The sequence below is a fragment of the Ranitomeya variabilis genome, chromosome 1 (assembly GCF_051348905.1).
Source record: "Ranitomeya variabilis isolate aRanVar5 chromosome 1, aRanVar5.hap1, whole genome shotgun sequence".
Lineage (NCBI taxonomy): Eukaryota > Metazoa > Chordata > Amphibia > Anura > Dendrobatidae > Ranitomeya > Ranitomeya variabilis.
The window spans coordinates 770,992,746-771,012,181 of record NC_135232.1 but is presented as its reverse complement, the minus strand read 5'-3'; the positions used below and the strand labels follow the sequence as shown (position 1 = coordinate 771,012,181).

Here is a 19,436-nt window from a genome sequence, read left to right as displayed (position 1 = left end):
TTAGAGTGGCCAATGACAGATTGTTCACACCAGTGCGGCTCTTTTCAAGAGGAATACAATCGTCAGGGAAAGCTTGGATCAAAACGAAAAAACTAAGTCAACGGTACCAGGGATCCCCAGCCAGTCTCCCATGCTGGTACTTGCCTAGCCTCAAGCTGCTTAGCATTTGCGATCTGACGAGGGCAGGCACATTCAGCTTAGTGTGGCCATTGACCGATTGCTTTCGCGTCTGCTAGTCTTTTCAAGATGAAAACAATCGTAAGGGAAAGCTTTGAGAAAAACAAAATAGCAAGTCAACGGTACCGGGGATTCCCAGCCAGTCTCCCATGCCGGTACTTGCCCAGCCTCAAGCTGCTTAGCGTTTGCGATCTGACGAGGGCAGGCACATTCAGCTTAGAGTGGCCATTGACGGACAACTAGCACCACAGCGGGTCTTTTCAAGAGATATAAAATTGTAAGGGAAAGCTTTGATAAACCCCCCCCCAAAAAAAAAAAAAAAAAAAGAAAAAAGAAACTTGCCCAGCCTCAAGCTGCTTAGCATTTGCGATCTGACCAGAGCTGGCACATTCAGCTTAGAGTGGCCAATGACAGATTGTTCAAACCAGTGCGGCTCTTTTCAAGAGGAATACAATCGTCAGGGAAAGCTTGGATCAAAACGAAAAAACCAAGTCAACGGTACCAGGGATTCCCAGCCAGTCTCCCATGCTGGTACTTGCCTAGCCTCAAGCTGCTTAGCATTTGCGATCTGACGAGGGCAGGCACATTCAGCTTAGTGTGGCCATTGACCGATTGCTTTCGCGTCTGCTAGTCTTTTCAAGATGAAAACAATCGTAAGGGAAAGCTTTGAGAAAAAAAAAATAGCAAGTCAACGGTATCGGGGATTCCCAGCCAGTCTCCCATGCCGGTACTTGCCCAGCCTCAAGCTGCTTAGCGTTTGCGATCTGACGAGGGCAGGCACATTCAGCTTAGAGTGGCCATTGACGGACAACTAGCACCACAGCGGGTCTTTTCAAGAGATATAAAATTGTAAGGGAAAGCTTTGATAAACCCCCCCCCCAAAAAAAAAAAAAGAAACTTGTCCAGCCTCAAGCTGCTTAGCATTTGCGATCTAACCAGAGCTGGCACATTCAGCTTAGAGTGGCCAATGACAAATTGTTCACACCAGTGCGGCTCTTTTCAAGAGGAATACAATCGTCAGGGAAAGCTTGGATCAAAACGAAAAAACCAAGTCAACGGTACCAGGGATTCCCAGCCAGTCTCCCATGCTGGTACTTGCCTAGCCTCAAGCTGCTTAGCATTTGCGATCTGACGAGGGCAGGCACATTCAGCTTAGTGTGGACATTGACGGACAACTAGCACCACAGCGGGTCTTTTCAAGAGATATAAAATTGTAAGGGAAAGCTTTGATAAACCCCCCCCCCAAAAAAAAAAAAAAAAAAGAAAAAAGAAACTTGCCCAGCCTCAAGCTGCTTAGCATTTGCGATCTGACCAGAGCTGGCACATTCAGCTTAGAGTGGCCAATGACAGATTGTTCAAACCAGTGCGGCTCTTTTCAAGAGGAATACAATCGTCAGGGAAAGCTTGGATCAAAACGAAAAAACCAAGTCAACGGTACCAGGGATTCCCAGCCAGTCTCCCATGCTGGTACTTGCCTAGCCTCAAGCTGCTTAGCATTTGCGATCTGACGAGGGCAGGCACATTCAGCTTAGTGTGGCCATTGACCGATTGCTTTCGCGTCTGCTAGTCTTTTCAAGATGAAAACAATCGTAAGGGAAAGCTTTGAGAAAAAAAAAATAGCAAGTCAACGGTATCGGGGATTCCCAGCCAGTCTCCCATGCCGGTACTTGCCCAGCCTCAAGCTGCTTAGCGTTTGCGATCTGACGAGGGCAGGCACATTCAGCTTAGAGTGGCCATTGACGGACAACTAGCACCACAGCGGGTCTTTTCAAGAGATATAAAATTGTAAGGGAAAGCTTTGATAAACCCCCCCCCCCCCAAAAAAAAAAAAGAAACTTGTCCAGCCTCAAGCTGCTTAGCATTTGCGATCTAACCAGAGCTGGCACATTCAGCTTAGAGTGGCCAATGACAAATTGTTCACACCAGTGCGGCTCTTTTCAAGAGGAATACAATCGTCAGGGAAAGCTTGGATCAAAACGAAAAAACCAAGTCAACGGTACCAGGGATTCCCAGCCAGTCTCCCATGCTGGTACTTGCCTAGCCTCAAGCTGCTTAGCATTTGCGATCTGACGAGGGCAGGCACATTCAGCTTAGTGTGGACATTGACCGATTGCTTTTGCGTCTGCTAGTCTTTTCAAGATGAAAACAATCGTAAGGGAAAGCTTTGAGAAAAACAAAATAGCAAGTCAACGGTACCGGGGATTCCCAGCCAGTCTCCCATGCCGGTACTTGCCCAGCCTCAAGCTGCTTAGCGTTTGCGATCTGACGAGGGCAGGCACATTCAGCTTAGAGTGGCCATTGACGGACAACTAGCACCACAGCGGGTCTTTTCAAGAGATATAAAATTGTAAGGGAAAGCTTTGATAAACCCCCCCCCCAAAAAAAAAAAAAAAAAAGAAAAAAGAAACTTGCCCAGCCTCAAGCTGCTTAGCATTTGCGATCTGACCAGAGCTGGCACATTCAGCTTAGAGTGGCCAATGACAGATTGCTCAAACCAGTGCGGCTCTTTTCAAGAGGAATACAATTGTCAGGGAAAGCTTGGATCAAAACGAAGAAACCAAGTCAACGGTACCAGGGATTCCCAGCCAGTCTCCCATGCTGGTACTTGCCTAGCCCCAAGCTGCTTAGCATTTGCGATCTGACGAGGGCAGGCACATTCAGCTTAGTGTGGCCATTGACCGATTGCTTTCGCGTCTGCTAGTCTTTTCAAGATGAAAACAATCGTAAGGGAAAGCTTTGAGAAAAACAAAATAGCAAGTCAACGGTACCGGGGATTCCCAACCAGTCTCCCATGCCGGTACTTGCCCAGCCTCAAGCTGCTTAGCGTTTGCGATCTGACGAGGGCAGGCACATTCAGCTTAGAGTGGCCATTGACGGACAACTAGCACCACAGCGGGTCTTTTCAAGAGATATAAAATTGTAAGGGAAAGCTTTGATAAACCCCCCCCCCCAAAAAAAAAAAAAAGAAACTTTCCCAGCCTCAAGCTGCTTAGCATTTGCGATCTAACCAGAGCTGGCACATTCAGCTTAGAGTGGCCAATGACAAATTGTTCACACCAGTGCGGCTCTTTTCAAGAGGAATACAATCGTTAGGGAAAGCTTGGATCAAAACGAAAAAACCAAGTCAACGGTACCAGGGATTCCCAGCCAGTCTCCCATGCTGGTACTTGCCTAGCCCCAAGCTGCTTAGCATTTGCGATCTGACGAGGGCAGGCACATTCAGCTTAGTGTGGCCATTGACCGATTGCTTTCGCGTCTGCTAGTCTTTTCAAGATGAAAACAATCGTAAGGGAAAGCTTTGAGAAAAACAAAATAGCAAATCAACGGTACCGGGGATTCCCAGCCAGTCTCCCATGCCGGTACTTGCCCAGCCTCAAGCTGCTTAGCGTTTGCGATCTGACGAGGGCAGGCACATTCAGCTTAGAGTGGCCATTGACGGACAACTAGCACCACAGCGGGTCTTTTCAAGAGATATAAAATTGTAAGGGAAAGCTTTGATAAACCCCCCCCCCCCCAAAAAAAAAAAAAAAAGAAACTTGCCCAGCCTCAAGCTGCTTAGCATTTGCGATCTAACCAGAGCTGGCACATTCAGCTTAGAGTGGCCAATGACAGATTGTTCACACCAGTGCGGCTCTTTTCAAGAGGAATACAATCGTCAGGGAAAGCTTGGATCAAAACGAAAAAACCAAGTCAACGGTACCAGGGATTCCCAGCCAGTCTCCCATGCTGGTACTTGCCTAGCCTCAAGCTGCTTAGCATTTGCGATCTGACGAGGGCAGGCACATTCAGCTTAGTGTGGCCATTGACCGATTGCTTTCGCGTCTGCTAGTCTTTTCAAGATGAAAACAATCGTAAGGGAAAGCTTTGAGAAAAACAAAATAGCAAGTCAACGGTACCGGGGATTCCCAGCCAGTCTCCCATGCCGGTACTTGCCCAGCCTCAAGCTGCTTAGCGTTTGCGATCTGACGAGGGCAGGCACATTCAGCTTAGAGTGGCCATTGACGGACAACTAGCACCACAGCGGGTCTTTTCAAGAGATATAAAATTGTAAGGGAAAGCTTTGATAAACCCCCCCCCCCAAAAAAAAAAAAAAAGAAACTTGCCCAGCCTCAAGCTGCTTAGCATTTGCGATCTAACCAGAGCTGGCACATTCAGCTTAGAGTGGCCAATGACAGATTGTTCACACCAGTGCGGCTCTTTTCAAGAGGAATACAATCGTCAGGGAAAGCTTGGATCAAAACGAAAAAACCAAGTCAACGGTACCAGGGATTCCCAGCCAGTCTCCCATGCTGGTACTTGCCTAGCCTCAAGCTGCTTAGCATTTGCGATCTGACGAGGGCAGGCACATTCAGCTTAGTGTGGCCATTGACCGATTGCTTTCGCGTCTGCTAGTCTTTTCAAGATGAAAACAATCGTAAGGGAAAGCTTTGAGAAAAACAAAATAGCAAGTCAACGGTACCGGGGATTCCCAGCCAGTCTCCCATGCCGGTACTTGCCCAGCCTCAAGCTGCTTAGCGTTTGCGATCTGACGAGGGCAGGCACATTCAGCTTAGAGTGGCCATTGACGGACAACTAGCACCACAGCGGGTCTTTTCAAGAGATATAAAATTGTAAGGGAAAGCTTTGATAAACCCCCCCCCAAAAAAAAAAAAAAAAAAGAAAAAAGAAACTTGCCCAGCCTCAAGCTGCTTAGCATTTGCGATCTGACCAGAGCTGGCACATTCAGCTTAGAGTGGCCAATGACAGATTGTTCAAACCAGTGCGGCTCTTTTCAAGAGGAATACAATCGTCAGGGAAAGCTTGGATCAAAACGAAAAAACCAAGTCAACGGTACCAGGGATTCCCAGCCAGTCTCCCATGCTGGTACTTGCCTAGCCTCAAGCTGCTTAGCATTTGCGATCTGACGAGGGCAGGCACATTCAGCTTAGTGTGGCCATTGACCGATTGCTTTCGCGTCTGCTAGTCTTTTCAAGATGAAAACAATCGTAAGGGAAAGCTTTGAGAAAAAAAAAATAGCAAGTCAACGGTATCGGGGATTCCCAGCCAGTCTCCCATGCCGGTACTTGCCCAGCCTCAAGCTGCTTAGCGTTTGCGATCTGACGAGGGCAGGCACATTCAGCTTAGAGTGGCCATTGACGGACAACTAGCACCACAGCGGGTCTTTTCAAGAGATATAAAATTGTAAGGGAAAGCTTTGATAAACCCCCCCCCCCCCAAAAAAAAAAAAGAAACTTGTCCAACCTCAAGCTGCTTAGCATTTGCGATCTAACCAGAGCTGGCACATTCAGCTTAGAGTGGCCAATGACAAATTGTTCACACCAGTGCGGCTCTTTTCAAGAGGAATACAATCGTCAGGGAAAGCTTGGATCAAAACGAAAAAACCAAGTCAACGGTACCAGGGATTCCCAGCCAGTCTCCCATGCTGGTACTTGCCTAGCCTCAAGCTGCTTAGCATTTGCGATCTGACGAGGGCAGGCACATTCAGCTTAGTGTGGACATTGACGGACAACTAGCACCACAGCGGGTCTTTTCAAGAGATATAAAATTGTAAGGGAAAGCTTTGATAAACCCCCCCCCCAAAAAAAAAAAAAAAAAAGAAAAAAGAAACTTGCCCAGCCTCAAGCTGCTTAGCATTTGCGATCTGACCAGAGCTGGCACATTCAGCTTAGAGTGGCCAATGACAGATTGTTCAAACCAGTGCGGCTCTTTTCAAGAGGAATACAATCGTCAGGGAAAGCTTGGATCAAAACGAAAAAACCAAGTCAACAGTACCAGGGATTCCCAGCCAGTCTCCCATGCTGGTACTTGCCTAGCCTCAAGCTGCTTAGCATTTGCGATCTGACGAGGGCAGGCACATTCAGCTTAGTGTGGCCATTGACCGATTGCTTTCGCGTCTGCTAGTCTTTTCAAGATGAAAACAATCGTAAGGGAAAGCTTTGAGAAAAAAAAAATAGCAAGTCAACGGTATCGGGGATTCCCAGCCAGTCTCCCATGCCGGTACTTGCCCAGCCTCAAGCTGCTTAGCGTTTGCGATCTGACGAGGGCAGGCACATTCAGCTTAGAGTGGCCATTGACGGACAACTAGCACCACAGCGGGTCTTTTCAAGAGATATAAAATTGTAAGGGAAAGCTTTGATAAACCCCCCCCCCCCAAAAAAAAAAAAGAAACTTGTCCAGCCTCAAGCTGCTTAGCATTTGCGATCTAACCAGAGCTGGCACATTCAGCTTAGAGTGGCCAATGACAAATTGTTCATACCAGTGCGGCTCTTTTCAAGAGGAATACAATCGTCAGGGAAAGCTTGGATCAAAACGAAAAAACCAAGTCAACGGTACCAGGGATTCCCAGCCAGTCTCCCATGCTGGTACTTGCCTAGCCTCAAGCTGCTTAGCATTTGCGATCTGACGAGGGCAGGCACATTCAGCTTAGTGTGGACATTGACCGATTGCTTTTGCGTCTGCTAGTCTTTTCAAGATGAAAACAATCGTAAGGGAAAGCTTTGAGAAAAACAAAATAGCAAGTCAACGGTACCGGGGATTCCCAGCCAGTCTCCCATGCCGGTACTTGCCCAGCCTCAAGCTGCTTAGCGTTTGCGATCTGACGAGGGCAGGCACAGTCAGCTTAGAGTGGCCATTGACGGACAACTAGCACCACAGCGGGTCTTTTCAAGAGATATAAAATTGTAAGGGAAAGCTTTGATAAACCCCCCCCCCAAAAAAAAAAAAAAAAAAGAAAAAAGAAACTTGCCCAGCCTCAAGCTGCTTAGCATTTGCGATCTGACCAGAGCTGGCACATTCAGCTTAGAGTGGCCAATGACAGATTGTTCAAACCAGTGCGGCTCTTTTCAAGAGGAATACAATCGTCAGGGAAAGCTTGGATCAAAACGAAAAAACCAAGTCAACGGTACCAGGGATTCCCAGCCAGTCTCCCATGCTGGTACTTGCCTAGCCCCAAACTGCTTAGCATTTGCGATCTGACGAGGGCAGGCACATTCAGCTTAGTGTGGCCATTGACCGATTGCTTTCGCGTCTGCTAGTCTTTTCAAGATGAAAACAATCGTAAGGGAAAGCTTTGAGAAAAACAAAATAGCAAGTCAACGGTACCGGGGATTCCCAACCAGTCTCCCATGCCGGTACTTGCCCAGCCTCAAGCTGCTTAGCGTTTGCGATCTGACGAGGGCAGGCACATTCAGCTTAGAGTGGCCATTGACGGACAACTAGCACCACAGCGGGTCTTTTCAAGAGATATAAAATTGTAAGGGAAAGCTTTGATAAACCCCCCCCCAAAAAAAAAAAAAAAAAAAACTTTCCCAGCCTCAAGCTGCTTAGCATTTGCGATCTAACCAGAGCTGGCACATTCAGCTTAGAGTGGCCAATGACAAATTGTTCACACCAGTGCGGCTCTTTTCAAGAGGAATACAATCGTTAGGGAAAGCTTGGATCAAAACGAAAAAACCAAGTCAACGGTACCAGGGATTCCCAGCCAGTCTCCCATGCTGGTACTTGCCTAGCCCCAAGCTGCTTAGCATTTGCAATCTGACGAGGGCAGGCACATTCAGCTTAGTGTGGCCATTGACCGATTGCTTTCGCGTCTGCTAGTCTTTTCAAGATGAAAACAATCGTAAGGGAAAGCTTTGAGAAAAACAAAATAGCAAGTCAACGGTACCGGGGATTCCCAGCCAGTCTCCCATGCCGGTACTTGCCCAGCCTCAAGCTGCTTAGCGTTTGCGATCTGACGAGGGCAGGCACATTCAGCTTAGAGTGGCCATTGACGGACAACTAGCACCACAGCGGGTCTTTTCAAGAGATATAAAATTGTAAGGGAAAGCTTTGATAAACCCCCCCCCCCCCAAAAAAAAAAAAAAAGAAACTTGCCCAGCCTCAAGCTGCTTAGCATTTGCGATCTAACCAGAGCTGGCACATTCAGCTTAGAGTGGCCAATGACAGATTGTTCACACCAGTGCGGCTCTTTTCAAGAGGAATACAATCGTCAGGGAAAGCTTGGATCAAAACGAAAAAACCAAGTCAACGGTACCAGGGATTCCCAGCCAGTCTCCCATACTGGTACTTGCCTGGCCTCAAGCTGCTTAGCATTTGCGATCTGACGAGGGCAGGCACATTCAGCTTAGTGTGGCCATTGACAGATTGCTTTCGCGTCTGCTAGTCTTTTCAAGATGAAAACAATCGTAAGGGAAAGCTTTGAGAAAAACAAAATAGCAAGTCAACGGTACCGGGGATTCCCAGCCAGTCTCCCATGCCGGTACTTGCCCAGCCTCAAGCTGCTTAGCGTTTGCGATCTGACGAGGGCAGGCACATTCAGCTTAGAGTGGCCATTGACGGACACCTAGCACCACAGCGGGTCTTTTCAAGAGATATAAAATTGTAAGGGAAAGCTTTGATAAACCCCCCCCCCAAAAAAAAAAAAAAAAAAGAAAAAAGAAACTTGCCCAGCCTCAAGCTGCTTAGCATTTGCGATCTGACCAGAGCTGGCACATTCAGCTTAGAGTGGCCAATGACAAATTGTTCACACCAGTGCGGCTCTTTTCAAGAGGAATACAATCGTTAGGGAAAGCTTGGATCAAAACGAAAAAACCAAGTCAACGGTACCAGGGATTCCCAGCCAGTCTCCCATGCTGGTACTTGCCTAGCCCCAAGCTGCTTAGCATTTGCGATCTGACGAGGGCAGGCACATTCAGCTTCGTGTGGCCATTGACCGATTGCTTTCGCGTCTGCTAGTCTTTTCAAGATGAAAACAATCGTAAGGGAAAGCTTTGAGAAAAACAAAATAGCAAGTCAACGGTACCGGGGATTCCCAGCCAGTCTCCCATGCCGGTACTTGCCCAGCCTCAAGCTGCTTAGCGTTTGCGATCTGACGAGGGCAGGCACATTCAGCTTAGAGTGGCCATTGACGGACAACTAGCACCACAGCGGGTCTTTTCAAGAGATATAAAATTGTAAGGGAAAGCTTTGATAAACCCCCCCCCCCAAAAAAAAAAAAAAAGAAACTTGCCCAGCCTCAAGCTGCTTAGCATTTGCGATCTAACCAGAGCTGGCACATTCAGCTTAGAGTGGCCAATGACAGATTGTTCACACCAGTGCGGCTCTTTTCAAGAGGAATACAATCGTCAGGGAAAGCTTGGATCAAAACGAAAAAACCAAGTCAACGGTACCAGGGATTCCCAGCCAGTCTCCCATGCTGGTACTTGCCTAGCCTCAAGCTGCTTAGCATTTGCGATCTGACGAGGGCAGGCACATTCAGCTTAGTGTGGCCATTGACCGATTGCTTTCGCGTCTGCTAGTCTTTTCAAGATGAAAACAATCGTAAGGGAAAGCTTTGAGAAAAACAAAATAGCAAGTCAACGGTACCGGGGATTCCCAGCCAGTCTCCCATGCCGGTACTTGCCCAGCCTCAAGCTGCTTAGCGTTTGCGATCTGACGAGGGCAGGCACATTCAGCTTAGAGTGGCCATTGACGGACAACTAGCACCACAGCGGGTCTTTTCAAGAGATATAAAATTGTAAGGGAAAGCTTTGATAAACCCCCCCCCCCAAAAAAAAAAAAAAAAAAAGAAAAAAGAAACTTGCCCAGCCTCAAGCTGCTTAGCATTTGCGATCTGACCAGAGCTGGCACATTCAGCTTAGAGTGGCCAATGACAGATTGTTCAAACCAGTGCGGCTCTTTTCAAGAGGAATACAATCGTCAGGGAAAGCTTGGATCAAAACGAAAAAACCAAGTCAACGGTACCAGGGATTCCCAGCCAGTCTCCCATGCTGGTACTTGCCTAGCCTCAAGCTGCTTAGCATTTGCGATCTGACGAGGGCAGGCACATTCAGCTTAGTGTGGCCATTGACCGATTGCTTTCGCGTCTGCTAGTCTTTTCAAGATGAAAACAATCGTAAGGGAAAGCTTTGAGAAAAAAAAAATAGCAAGTCAACGGTACCGGGGATTCCCAGCCAGTCTCCCATGCCGGTACTTGCCCAGCCTCAAGCTGCTTAGCGTTTGCGATCTGACGAGGGCAGGCACATGCAGCTTAGAGTGGCCATTGACGGAAAACTAGCACCACAGCGGGTCTTTTCAAGAGATATAAAATTGTAAGGGAAAGCTTTGATAAACCCCCCCCCCCAAAAAAAAAAAAAGAAACTTGCCCAGCCTCAAGCTGCTTAGCATTTGCGATCTGACCAGAGCTGGCACATTCAGCTTAGAGTGGCCAATGACAAATTGTTCACACCAGTGCGGCTCTTTTCAAGAGGAATACAATCGTTAGGGAAAGCTTGGATCAAAACGAAAAAACCAAGTCAACGGTACCAGGGATTCCCAGCCAGTCTCCCATGCTGGTACTTGCCTAGCCCCAAGCTGCTTAGCATTTGCGATCTGACGAGGGCAGGCACATTCAGCTTAGTGTGGCCATTGACCGATTGCTTTCGCGTCTGCTAGTCTTTTCAAGATGAAAACAATCGTAAGGGAAAGCTTTGAGAAAAACAAAATAGCAAGTCAACGGTACCGGGGATTCCCAGCCAGTCTCCCATGCCGGTACTTGCCCAGCCTCAAGCTGCTTAGCGTTTGCGATCTGACGAGGGCAGGCACATTCAGCTTAGAGTGGCCATTGACGGACAACTAGCACCACAGCGGGTCTTTTCAAGAGATATAAAATTGTAAGGGAAAGCTTTGATAATCCCCCCCCCCAAAAAAAAAAAAAAAAAAGAAACTTGCCCAGCCTCAAGCTGCTTAGCATTTGCGATCTAACCAGAGCTGGCACATTCAGCTTAGAGTGGCCAATGACAGATTGTTCACACCAGTGCGGCTCTTTTCAAGACGAATACAATCGTCAGGGAAAGCTTGGATCAAAACGAAAAAACCAAGTCAACGGTACCAGGGATTCCCAGCCAGTCTCCCATGCTGGTACTTGCCTAGCCTCAAGCTGCTTAGCATTTGCGATCTGACGAGGGCAGGCACATTCAGCTTAGTGTGGCCATTGACCGATTGCTTTCGCGCCTGCTAGTCTTTTCAAGATGAAAACAATCGTAAGGGAAAGCTTTGAGAAAAACAAAATAGCAAGTCAACGGTACCGGGGATTCCCAGCCAGTCTCCCATGCCGGTACTTGCCCAGCCTCAAGCTGCTTAGCGTTTGCGATCTGACGAGGGCAGGCACATTCAGCTTAGAGTGGCCATTGACGGACAACTAGCACCACAGCGGGTCTTTTCAAGAGATATAAAATTGTAAGGGAAAGCTTTGATAAACCCCCCCCCAAAAAAAAAAAAAAAAAAAAAGAAAAAAGAAACTTGCCCAGCCTCAAGCTGCTTAGCATTTGCGATCTGACCAGAGCTGGCACATTCAGCTTAGAGTGGCCAATGACAGATTGTTCAAACCAGTGCGGCTCTTTTCAAGAGGAATACAATCGTCAGGGAAAGCTTGGATCAAAACGAAAAAACCAAGTCAACGGTACCAGGGATTCCCAGCCAGTCTCCCATGCTGGTACTTGCCTAGCCTCAAGCTGCTTAGCATTTGCGATCTGACGAGGGCAGGCACATTCAGCTTAGTGTGGCCATTGACCGATTGCTTTCGCGTCTGCTAGTCTTTTCAAGATGAAAACAATCGTAAGGGAAAGCTTTGAGAAAAAAAAAATAGCAAGTCAACGGTACCGGGGATTCCCAGCCAGTCTCCCATGCCGGTACTTGCCCAGCCTCAAGCTGCTTAGCGTTTGCGATCTGACGAGGGCAGGCACATTCAGCTTAGAGTGGCCATTGACAGACAACTAGCACCACAGCTGGTCTTTTCAAGAGATATAAAATTGTAAGGGAAAGCTTTGATAAACCCCCCCCCCAAAAAAAAAAAAAAGAAACTTGCCCAGCCTCAAGCTGCTTAGCATTTGCGATCTGACCAGAGCTGGCACATTCAGCTTAGAGTGGCCAATGACAAATTGTTCACACCAGTGCGGCTCTTTTCAAGAGGAATACAATCGTTAGGGAAAGCTTGGATCAAAACGAAAGAACCAAGTCAACGGTACCAGGGATTCCCAGCCAGTCTCCCATGCTGGTACTTGCCTAGCCCCAAGCTGCTTAGCATTTGCGATCTGACGAGGGCAGGCACATTCAGCTTAGTGTGGCCATTGACCGATTGCTTTCGCGTCTGCTAGTCTTTTCAAGATGAAAACAATCGTAAGGGAAAGCTTTGAGAAAAACAAAATAGCAAGTCAACGGTACCGGGGATTCCCAGCCAGTCTCCCATGCCGGTACTTGCCCAGCCTCAAGCTGCTTAGCGTTTGCGATCTGACGAGGGCAGGCACATTCAGCTTAGAGTGGCCATTGACGGACAACTAGCACCACAGCGGGTCTTTTCAAGAGATATAAAATTGTAAGGGAAAGCTTTGATAAACCCCCCCCCCCCAAAAAAAAAAAAAAGAAACTTGCCCAGCCTCAAGCTGCTTAGCATTTGCGATCTAACCAGAGCTGGCACATTCAGCTTAGAGTGGCCAATGACAGATTGTTCACACCAGTGCGGCTCTTTTCAAGAGGAATACAATCGTCAGGGAAAGCTTGGATCAAAACGAAAAAACCAAGTCAACGGTACCAGGGATTCCCAGCCAGTCTCCCATGCTGGTACTTGCCTAGCCTCAAGCTGCTTAGCATTTGCGATCTGACGAGGGCAGGCACATTCAGCTTAGTGTGGCCATTGACCGATTGCTTTCGCGTCTGCTAGTCTTTTCAAGATGAAAACAATCGTAAGGGAAAGCTTTGAGAAAAACAAAATAGCAAGTCAACGGTACCGGGGATTCCCAGCCAGTCTCCCATGCCGGTACTTGCCCAGCCTCAAGCTGCTTAGCGTTTGCGATCTGACGAGGGCAGGCACATTCAGCTTAGAGTGGCCATTGACGGACAACTAGCACCACAGCGGGTCTTTTCAAGAGATATAAAATTGTAAGGGAAAGCTTTGATAAACCCCCCCCCAAAAAAAAAAAAAAAAAAAGAAAAAAGAAACTTGCCCAGCCTCAAGCTGCTTAGCATTTGCGATCTGACCAGAGCTCGCACATTCAGCTTAGAGTGGCCAATGACAGATTGTTCAAACCAGTGCGGCTCTTTTCAAGAGGAATCCAATCGTCAGGGAAAGCTTGGATCAAAACGAAAAAACCAAGTCAACGGTACCAGGGATTCCCAGCCAGTCTCCCATGCTGGTACTTGCCTAGCCTCAAGCTGCTTAGCATTTGCGATCTGACGAGGGCAGGCACATTCAGCTTAGTGTGGCCATTGACCGATTGCTTTCGCGTCTGCTAGTCTTTTCAAGATGAAAACAATCGTAAGGGAAAGCTTTGAGAAAAAAAAAATAGCAAGTCAACGGTACCGGGGATTCCCAGCCAGTCTCCCATGCCGGTACTTGCCCAGCCTCAAGCTGCTTAGCGTTTGCGATCTGACGAGGGCAGGCACATTCAGCTTAGAGTGGCCATTGACGGAAAACTAGCACCACAGCGGGTCTTTTCAAGAGATATAAAATTGTAAGGGAAAGCTTTGATAAACCCCCCCCCCAAAAAAAAAAAAAAAAAAGAAACTTGCCCAGCCTCAAGCTGCTTAGCATTTGTGATCTGGCCAGAGCTGGCACATTCAGCTTAGAGTGGCCAATGACAAATTGTTCACACCAGTGCAGCTCTTTTCAAGAGGAATACAATCGTTAGGGAAAGCTTGGATCAAAACGAAAAAACTAAGTCAACGGTACCAGGGATTCCCAGCCAGTCTCCCATGCTGGTACTTGCCTAGCCCCAAGCTGCTTAGCATTTGCGATCTGACGAGGGCAGGCACATTCAGCTTAGTGTGGCCATTGACCAATTGCTTTCGCGTCTGCTAGTCTTTTCAAGATGAAAACAATCGTAAGGGAAAGCTTTGAGAAAAACAAAATAGCAAGTCAACGGTACCGGGGATTCCCAGCCAGTCTCCCATGCCGGTACTTGCCCAGCCTCAAGCTGCTTAGCGTTTGCGATCTGACGAGGGCAGGTACATTCAGCTTAGAGTGGCCATTGACGGACAACTAGCACCACAGCGGGTCTTTTCAAGAGATATAAAATTGTAAGGGAAAGCTTTGATAAACCCCCCCCCCAAAAAAAAAAAAAAAAAGAAACTTGCCCAGCCTCAAGCTGCTTAGCATTTGCGATCTAACCAGAGCTGGCACATTCAGCTTAGAGTGGCCAATGACAGATTGTTCACACCAGTGCGGCTCTTTTCAAGAGGAATACAATCGTCAGGGAAAGCTTGGATCAAAACGAAAAAACCAAGTCAACGGTACCAGGGATTCCCAGCCAGTCTCCCATGCTGGTACTTGCCTAGCCTCAAGCTGCTTAGCATTTGCGATCTGACGAGGGCAGGCACATTCAGCTTAGTGTGGCCATTGACCGATTGCTTTCGCGTCTGCTAGTCTTTTCAAGATGAAAACAATCGTAAGGGAAAGCTTTGAGAAAAACAAAATAGCAAGTCAACGGTACCGGGGATTCCCAGCCAGTCTCCCATGCCGGTACTTGCCCAGCCTCAAGCTGCTTAGCGTTTGCGATCTGACGAGGGCAGGCACATTCAGCTTAGAGTGGCCATTGACGGACAACTAGCACCACAGCGGGTCTTTTCAAGAGATATAAAATTGTAAGGGAAAGCTTTGATAAACCCCCCCCCCAAAAAAAAAAAAAAAAAGAAAAAAGAAAATTGCCCAGCCTCAAGCTGCTTAGCATTTGCGATCTGACCAGAGCTGGCACATTCAGCTTAGAGTGGCCAATGACAGATTGTTCAAACCAGTGCGGCTCTTTTCAAGAGGAATACAATCGTCAGGGAAAGCTTGGATCAAAACGAAAAAACCAAGTCAACGGTACCAGGGATTCCCAGCCAGTCTCCCATGCTGGTACTTGCCTAGCCTCAAGCTGCTTAGCATTTGCGATCTGACGAGGGCAGGCACATTCAGCTTAGTGTGGCCATTGACCGATTGCTTTCGCGTCTGCTAGTCTTTTCAAGATGAAAACAATCGTAAGGGAAAGCTTTGAGAAAAAAAAAATAGCAAGTCAACGGTACCGGGGATTCCCAGCCAGTCTCCCATGCCGGTACTTGCCCAGCCTCAAGCTGCTTAGCGTTTGCGATCTGACGAGGGCAGGCACATTCAGCTTAGAGTGGCCATTGACGGAAAACTAGCACCACAGCGGGTCTTTTCAAGAGATATAAAATTGTAAGGGAAAGCTTTGATAAACCCCCCCCCCAAAAAAAAAAAAAAGAAACTTGCCCAGCCTCAAGCTGCTTAGCATTTGCGATCTGACCAGAGCTGGCACATTCAGCTTAGAGTGGCCAATGACAAATTGTTCACACCAGTGCGGCTCTTTTCAAGAGGAATACAATCGTTAGGGAAAGCTTGGATCAAAACGAAAAAACCAAGTCAACGGTACCAGGGATTCCCAGCCAGTCTCCCATGCTGGTACTTGCCTAGCCCCAAGCTGCTTAGCATTTGCGATCTGACGAGGGCAGGCACATTCAGCTTAGTGTGGCCATTGACCGATTGCTTTCGCGTCTGCTAGTCTTTTCAAGATGAAAACAATCGTAAGGGAAAGCTTTGAGAAAAACAAAATAGCAAGTCAACGGTACCGGGGATTCCCAGCCAGTCTCCCATGCCGGTACTTGCCCAGCCTCAAGCTGCTTAGCGTTTGCGATCTGACGAGGGCAGGCACATTCAGCTTAGAGTGGCCATTGACGGACAACTAGCACCACAGCGGGTCTTTTCAAGAGATATAAAATTGTAAGGGAAAGCTTTGATAAACCCCCCCCCCCAAAAAAAAAAAAAAAACTTGCCCAGCCTCAAGCTGCTTAGCATTTGCGATCTAACCAGAGCTGGCACATTCAGCTTAGAGTGGCCAATGACAGATTGTTCACACCAGTGCGGCTCTTTTCAAGAGGAATACAATCGTCAGGGAAAGCTTGGATCAAAACGAAAAAACCAAGTCAACGGTACCAGGGATTCCCAGCCAGTCTCCCATGCTGGTACTTGCCTAGCCTCAAGCTGCTTAGCATTTGCGATCTGATGAGGGCAGGCACATTCAGCTTAGTGTGGCCATTGACCGATTGCTTTCGCGTCTGCTAGTCTTTTCAAGATGAAAACAATCGTAAGGGAAAGCTTTGAGAAAAACAAAATAGCAAGTCAACGGTACCGGGGATTCCCAGCCAGTCTCCCATGCCGGTACTTGCCCAGCCTCAAGCTGCTTAGCGTTTGCGATCTGACGAGGGCAGGCACATTCAGCTTAGAGTGGCCATTGACGGAAAACTAGCACCACAGCGGGTCTTTTCAAGAGATATAAAATTGTAAGGGAAAGCTTTGATAAACCCCCCCCCCCCCAAAAAAAAAAAAGTAACTTGCCCAGCCTCAAGCTGCTTAGCATTTGCGATCTGACCAGAGCTGGCACATTCAGCTTAGAGTGGCCAATGACAAATTGTTCACACCAGTGCGGCTCTTTTCAAGAGGAATACAATCGTTAGGGAAAGCTTGGATCAAAACGAAAAAACCAAGTCAACGGTACCAGGGATTCCCAGCCAGTCTCCCATGCTGGTACTTGCCTAGCCCCAAGCTGCTTAGCATTTGCGATCTGACGGGGGCAGGCACATTCAGCTTAGTGTGGCCATTGACCGATTGCTTTTGCGTCTGCTAGTCTTTTCAAGATGAAAACAATCGTAAGGGAAAGCTTTGAGAAAAACAAAATAGCAAGTCTACGGTACCGGGGATTCCCAGCCAGTCTCCCATGCCGGTACTTGCCCAGCCTCAAGCTGCTTAGCGTTTGCGATCTGACGAGGGCAGGCACATTCAGCTTAGAGTGGCCATTGACGGACAACTAGCACCACAGCGGGTCTTTTCAAGAGATATAAAATTGTAAGGGAAAGCTTTGATAAACCCCCCCCCCCCAAAAAAAAAAAAAAAGAAACTTGCCCAGCCTCAAGCTGCTTAGCATTTGCGACCTAACCAGAGCTGGCACATTCAGCTTAGAGTGGCCAATGACAGATTGTTCACACCAGTGCGGCTCTTTTCAAGAGGAATACAATCGTCAGGGAAAGCTTGGATCAAAACGAAAAAACCAAGTCAACGGTACCAGGGATTCCCAGCCAGTCTCCCATGCTGGTACTTGCCTAGCCTCAAGCTGCTTAGCATTTGCGATCTGATGAGGGCAGGCACATTCAGCTTAGTGTGGCCATTGACCGATTGCTTTCGCGTCTGCTAGTCTTTTCAAGATGAAAACAATCGTAAGGGAAAGCTTTGAGAAAAACAAAATAGCAAGTCAACGGTACCGGGGATTCCCAGCCAGTCTCCCATGCCGGTACTTGCCCAGCCTCAAGCTGCTTAGCGTTTGCGATCTGACGAGGGCAGGCACATTCAGCTTAGAGTGGCCATTGACGGACAACTAGCACCACAGCGGGTCTTTTCAAGAGATATAAAATTGTAAGGGAAAGCTTTGATAAACCCCCCCCCCAAAAAAAAAAAAAAAAAAGAAAAAAGAAACTTGCCCAGCCTCAAGCTGCTTAGCATTTGCGATCTGACCAGAGCTGGCACATTCAGCTTAGAGTGGCCAATGACAGATTGTTCAAACCAGTGCGGCTCTTTTCAAGAGGAATACAATCGTCAGGGAAAGCTTGGATCAAAACGAAAAAACCAAGTCAACGGTACCAGGGATTCCCAGCCAGTCTCCCATGCTGGTACTTGCCTAGCCTCAAGCTGCTTTGCATTTGCGATCTGACGAGGGCAGGCACATTCAGCTTAGTGTGGCCATTGACCGATTGCTTTCGCGTCTGCTAGTCTTTTCAAGATGAAAACAATCGTAAGGGAAAGCTTTGAGAAAAAAAAAATAGCAAGTCAACGGTACCGGGGATTCCCAGCCAGTCTCCCATGCCGGTACTTGCCCAGCCTCAAGCTGCTTAGCGTTTGCGATCTGACGAGGGCAGGCACATTCAGCTTAGAGTGGCCATTGACGGACAACTAGCACCACAGCGGGTCTTTTCAAGAGATATAAAATTGCAAGGGAAAGCTTTGATAAACCCCCCCCCCAAAAAAAAAAAAAAAAAATGAAAAAAGAAACTTGCCCAGCCTCAAGCTGCTTAGCATTTGCGATCTGACCAGAGCTGGCACATTCAGCTTAGAGTGGCCAATGACAAATTGTTCACACCAGTGCGGCTCTTTTCAAGAGGAATACAATCGTTAGGGAAAGCTTGGATCAAAACGAAAAAACCAAGTCAACGGTACCAGGGATTCCCAGCCAGTCTCCCATGCTGGTACTTGCCTAGCCCCAAGCTGCTTAGCATTTGCGATCTGACGAGGGCAGGCACATTCAGCTTCGTGTGGCCATTGACCGATTGCTTTCGCGTCTGCTAGTCTTTTCAAGATGAAAACAATCGTAAGGGAAAGCTTTGAGAAAAACAAAATAGCAAGTCAACGGTACCGGGGATTCCCAGCCAGTCTCCCATGCCGGTACTTGCCCAGCCTCAAGCTGCTTAGCGTTTGCGATCTGACGAGGGCAGGCACATTCAGCTTAGAGTGGCCATTGACGGACAACTAGCACCACAGCGGGTCTTTTCAAGAGATATAAAATTGTAAGGGAAAGCTTTGATAAACCCCCCCCCCCCCAAAAAAAAAAAAAGAAACTTGCCCAGCCTCAAGCTGCTTAGCATTTGCAATCTAACCAGAGCTGGCACATTCAGCTTAGAGTGGCCAATGACAGATTGTTCACACCAGTGCGGCTCTTTTCAAGAGGAATACAATCGTCAGGGAAAGCTTGGATCAAAACGAAAAAACCAAGTCAACGGTACCAGGGATTCCCAGCCAGTCTCCCATGCTGGTACTTGCCTAGCCTCAAGCTGCTTAGCATTTGCGATCTGACGAGGGCAGGCACATTCAGCTTAGTGTGGCCATTGACCGATTGCTTTCGCGTCTGCTAGTCTTTTCAAGATGAAAACAATCGTAAGGGAAAGCTTTGAGAAAAACAAAATAGCAAGTCAACGGTACCGGGGATTCCCAGCCAGTCTCCCATGCCGGTACTTGCCCAGCCTCAAGCTGCTTAGCGTTTGCGATCTGACGAGGGCAGGCACATTCAGCTTAGAGTGGCCATTGACGGACAACTAGCACCACAGCGGGTCTTTTCAAGAGATATAAAATTGTAAGGGAAAGCTTTGATAAACCCCCCCCCAAAAAAAAAAAAAAAAAAAGAAAAAAGAAACTTGCCCAGCCTCAAGCTGCTTAGCATTTGCGATCTGACCAGAGCTGGCACATTCAGCTT

At 47.8% G+C, this 19,436-nt stretch overlaps 63 pseudogenes; all 63 read right to left on the bottom strand.

Moving 5' to 3' along the window:
* Positions 1 to 95: 95 nt before the first annotated feature.
* On the bottom strand, positions 96 to 214 carry LOC143800537 (5S ribosomal RNA; annotated as a pseudogene).
* Positions 215 to 291: 77 nt separating this feature from the next.
* LOC143799857 (5S ribosomal RNA) lies at positions 292 to 410 on the bottom strand (annotated as a pseudogene).
* Positions 411 to 667: 257 nt separating this feature from the next.
* Positions 668 to 786, bottom strand: LOC143797552 (5S ribosomal RNA; annotated as a pseudogene).
* A 441-nt stretch (positions 787 to 1,227) lies between these two features.
* On the bottom strand, positions 1,228 to 1,346 carry LOC143800446 (5S ribosomal RNA; annotated as a pseudogene).
* A 257-nt stretch (positions 1,347 to 1,603) lies between these two features.
* On the bottom strand, positions 1,604 to 1,722 carry LOC143797551 (5S ribosomal RNA; annotated as a pseudogene).
* A 443-nt stretch (positions 1,723 to 2,165) lies between these two features.
* Positions 2,166 to 2,284, bottom strand: LOC143800445 (5S ribosomal RNA; annotated as a pseudogene).
* Positions 2,285 to 2,361: 77 nt separating this feature from the next.
* LOC143799856 (5S ribosomal RNA) lies at positions 2,362 to 2,480 on the bottom strand (annotated as a pseudogene).
* A 257-nt stretch (positions 2,481 to 2,737) lies between these two features.
* On the bottom strand, positions 2,738 to 2,856 carry LOC143798238 (5S ribosomal RNA; annotated as a pseudogene).
* A 77-nt stretch (positions 2,857 to 2,933) lies between these two features.
* On the bottom strand, positions 2,934 to 3,052 carry LOC143800521 (5S ribosomal RNA; annotated as a pseudogene).
* Positions 3,053 to 3,299: 247 nt separating this feature from the next.
* LOC143798237 (5S ribosomal RNA) lies at positions 3,300 to 3,418 on the bottom strand (annotated as a pseudogene).
* Positions 3,419 to 3,865: 447 nt separating this feature from the next.
* Positions 3,866 to 3,984, bottom strand: LOC143797549 (5S ribosomal RNA; annotated as a pseudogene).
* A 77-nt stretch (positions 3,985 to 4,061) lies between these two features.
* On the bottom strand, positions 4,062 to 4,180 carry LOC143799855 (5S ribosomal RNA; annotated as a pseudogene).
* A 248-nt stretch (positions 4,181 to 4,428) lies between these two features.
* On the bottom strand, positions 4,429 to 4,547 carry LOC143797548 (5S ribosomal RNA; annotated as a pseudogene).
* Positions 4,548 to 4,624: 77 nt separating this feature from the next.
* Positions 4,625 to 4,743, bottom strand: LOC143799854 (5S ribosomal RNA; annotated as a pseudogene).
* Positions 4,744 to 4,999: 256 nt separating this feature from the next.
* LOC143797547 (5S ribosomal RNA) lies at positions 5,000 to 5,118 on the bottom strand (annotated as a pseudogene).
* A 443-nt stretch (positions 5,119 to 5,561) lies between these two features.
* On the bottom strand, positions 5,562 to 5,680 carry LOC143800443 (5S ribosomal RNA; annotated as a pseudogene).
* A 257-nt stretch (positions 5,681 to 5,937) lies between these two features.
* LOC143797964 (5S ribosomal RNA) lies at positions 5,938 to 6,056 on the bottom strand (annotated as a pseudogene).
* A 442-nt stretch (positions 6,057 to 6,498) lies between these two features.
* Positions 6,499 to 6,617, bottom strand: LOC143800442 (5S ribosomal RNA; annotated as a pseudogene).
* Positions 6,618 to 6,694: 77 nt separating this feature from the next.
* Positions 6,695 to 6,813, bottom strand: LOC143800766 (5S ribosomal RNA; annotated as a pseudogene).
* Positions 6,814 to 7,070: 257 nt separating this feature from the next.
* On the bottom strand, positions 7,071 to 7,189 carry LOC143798763 (5S ribosomal RNA; annotated as a pseudogene).
* Positions 7,190 to 7,266: 77 nt separating this feature from the next.
* LOC143800520 (5S ribosomal RNA) lies at positions 7,267 to 7,385 on the bottom strand (annotated as a pseudogene).
* A 247-nt stretch (positions 7,386 to 7,632) lies between these two features.
* Positions 7,633 to 7,751, bottom strand: LOC143800555 (5S ribosomal RNA; annotated as a pseudogene).
* Positions 7,752 to 7,828: 77 nt separating this feature from the next.
* Positions 7,829 to 7,947, bottom strand: LOC143799853 (5S ribosomal RNA; annotated as a pseudogene).
* A 250-nt stretch (positions 7,948 to 8,197) lies between these two features.
* On the bottom strand, positions 8,198 to 8,316 carry LOC143798274 (5S ribosomal RNA; annotated as a pseudogene).
* Positions 8,317 to 8,393: 77 nt separating this feature from the next.
* On the bottom strand, positions 8,394 to 8,512 carry LOC143799852 (5S ribosomal RNA; annotated as a pseudogene).
* Positions 8,513 to 8,769: 257 nt separating this feature from the next.
* On the bottom strand, positions 8,770 to 8,888 carry LOC143798906 (5S ribosomal RNA; annotated as a pseudogene).
* Positions 8,889 to 8,965: 77 nt separating this feature from the next.
* LOC143799851 (5S ribosomal RNA) lies at positions 8,966 to 9,084 on the bottom strand (annotated as a pseudogene).
* A 248-nt stretch (positions 9,085 to 9,332) lies between these two features.
* On the bottom strand, positions 9,333 to 9,451 carry LOC143797546 (5S ribosomal RNA; annotated as a pseudogene).
* A 77-nt stretch (positions 9,452 to 9,528) lies between these two features.
* On the bottom strand, positions 9,529 to 9,647 carry LOC143799850 (5S ribosomal RNA; annotated as a pseudogene).
* A 259-nt stretch (positions 9,648 to 9,906) lies between these two features.
* Positions 9,907 to 10,025, bottom strand: LOC143797545 (5S ribosomal RNA; annotated as a pseudogene).
* Positions 10,026 to 10,102: 77 nt separating this feature from the next.
* Positions 10,103 to 10,221, bottom strand: LOC143800613 (5S ribosomal RNA; annotated as a pseudogene).
* A 246-nt stretch (positions 10,222 to 10,467) lies between these two features.
* LOC143798236 (5S ribosomal RNA) lies at positions 10,468 to 10,586 on the bottom strand (annotated as a pseudogene).
* A 77-nt stretch (positions 10,587 to 10,663) lies between these two features.
* Positions 10,664 to 10,782, bottom strand: LOC143799848 (5S ribosomal RNA; annotated as a pseudogene).
* A 250-nt stretch (positions 10,783 to 11,032) lies between these two features.
* On the bottom strand, positions 11,033 to 11,151 carry LOC143797544 (5S ribosomal RNA; annotated as a pseudogene).
* A 77-nt stretch (positions 11,152 to 11,228) lies between these two features.
* On the bottom strand, positions 11,229 to 11,347 carry LOC143799847 (5S ribosomal RNA; annotated as a pseudogene).
* A 259-nt stretch (positions 11,348 to 11,606) lies between these two features.
* On the bottom strand, positions 11,607 to 11,725 carry LOC143797542 (5S ribosomal RNA; annotated as a pseudogene).
* Positions 11,726 to 11,802: 77 nt separating this feature from the next.
* On the bottom strand, positions 11,803 to 11,921 carry LOC143799846 (5S ribosomal RNA; annotated as a pseudogene).
* Positions 11,922 to 12,167: 246 nt separating this feature from the next.
* LOC143798235 (5S ribosomal RNA) lies at positions 12,168 to 12,286 on the bottom strand (annotated as a pseudogene).
* Positions 12,287 to 12,363: 77 nt separating this feature from the next.
* On the bottom strand, positions 12,364 to 12,482 carry LOC143799845 (5S ribosomal RNA; annotated as a pseudogene).
* A 248-nt stretch (positions 12,483 to 12,730) lies between these two features.
* Positions 12,731 to 12,849, bottom strand: LOC143797541 (5S ribosomal RNA; annotated as a pseudogene).
* A 77-nt stretch (positions 12,850 to 12,926) lies between these two features.
* LOC143799844 (5S ribosomal RNA) lies at positions 12,927 to 13,045 on the bottom strand (annotated as a pseudogene).
* A 257-nt stretch (positions 13,046 to 13,302) lies between these two features.
* On the bottom strand, positions 13,303 to 13,421 carry LOC143797540 (5S ribosomal RNA; annotated as a pseudogene).
* A 77-nt stretch (positions 13,422 to 13,498) lies between these two features.
* LOC143799843 (5S ribosomal RNA) lies at positions 13,499 to 13,617 on the bottom strand (annotated as a pseudogene).
* A 250-nt stretch (positions 13,618 to 13,867) lies between these two features.
* LOC143798233 (5S ribosomal RNA) lies at positions 13,868 to 13,986 on the bottom strand (annotated as a pseudogene).
* Positions 13,987 to 14,063: 77 nt separating this feature from the next.
* LOC143798507 (5S ribosomal RNA) lies at positions 14,064 to 14,182 on the bottom strand (annotated as a pseudogene).
* A 249-nt stretch (positions 14,183 to 14,431) lies between these two features.
* LOC143797539 (5S ribosomal RNA) lies at positions 14,432 to 14,550 on the bottom strand (annotated as a pseudogene).
* Positions 14,551 to 14,627: 77 nt separating this feature from the next.
* Positions 14,628 to 14,746, bottom strand: LOC143799842 (5S ribosomal RNA; annotated as a pseudogene).
* Positions 14,747 to 15,002: 256 nt separating this feature from the next.
* LOC143797538 (5S ribosomal RNA) lies at positions 15,003 to 15,121 on the bottom strand (annotated as a pseudogene).
* A 77-nt stretch (positions 15,122 to 15,198) lies between these two features.
* On the bottom strand, positions 15,199 to 15,317 carry LOC143799840 (5S ribosomal RNA; annotated as a pseudogene).
* Positions 15,318 to 15,563: 246 nt separating this feature from the next.
* On the bottom strand, positions 15,564 to 15,682 carry LOC143798232 (5S ribosomal RNA; annotated as a pseudogene).
* A 77-nt stretch (positions 15,683 to 15,759) lies between these two features.
* Positions 15,760 to 15,878, bottom strand: LOC143799839 (5S ribosomal RNA; annotated as a pseudogene).
* Positions 15,879 to 16,123: 245 nt separating this feature from the next.
* LOC143800812 (5S ribosomal RNA) lies at positions 16,124 to 16,242 on the bottom strand (annotated as a pseudogene).
* A 77-nt stretch (positions 16,243 to 16,319) lies between these two features.
* Positions 16,320 to 16,438, bottom strand: LOC143799838 (5S ribosomal RNA; annotated as a pseudogene).
* A 247-nt stretch (positions 16,439 to 16,685) lies between these two features.
* Positions 16,686 to 16,804, bottom strand: LOC143794220 (5S ribosomal RNA; annotated as a pseudogene).
* Positions 16,805 to 16,881: 77 nt separating this feature from the next.
* LOC143800733 (5S ribosomal RNA) lies at positions 16,882 to 17,000 on the bottom strand (annotated as a pseudogene).
* A 249-nt stretch (positions 17,001 to 17,249) lies between these two features.
* Positions 17,250 to 17,368, bottom strand: LOC143800800 (5S ribosomal RNA; annotated as a pseudogene).
* Positions 17,369 to 17,445: 77 nt separating this feature from the next.
* On the bottom strand, positions 17,446 to 17,564 carry LOC143799836 (5S ribosomal RNA; annotated as a pseudogene).
* A 257-nt stretch (positions 17,565 to 17,821) lies between these two features.
* On the bottom strand, positions 17,822 to 17,940 carry LOC143798562 (5S ribosomal RNA; annotated as a pseudogene).
* Positions 17,941 to 18,017: 77 nt separating this feature from the next.
* LOC143799835 (5S ribosomal RNA) lies at positions 18,018 to 18,136 on the bottom strand (annotated as a pseudogene).
* A 258-nt stretch (positions 18,137 to 18,394) lies between these two features.
* Positions 18,395 to 18,513, bottom strand: LOC143798905 (5S ribosomal RNA; annotated as a pseudogene).
* A 77-nt stretch (positions 18,514 to 18,590) lies between these two features.
* On the bottom strand, positions 18,591 to 18,709 carry LOC143799834 (5S ribosomal RNA; annotated as a pseudogene).
* A 248-nt stretch (positions 18,710 to 18,957) lies between these two features.
* Positions 18,958 to 19,076, bottom strand: LOC143797537 (5S ribosomal RNA; annotated as a pseudogene).
* A 77-nt stretch (positions 19,077 to 19,153) lies between these two features.
* On the bottom strand, positions 19,154 to 19,272 carry LOC143799833 (5S ribosomal RNA; annotated as a pseudogene).
* Positions 19,273 to 19,436: the final 164 nt, after the last annotated feature.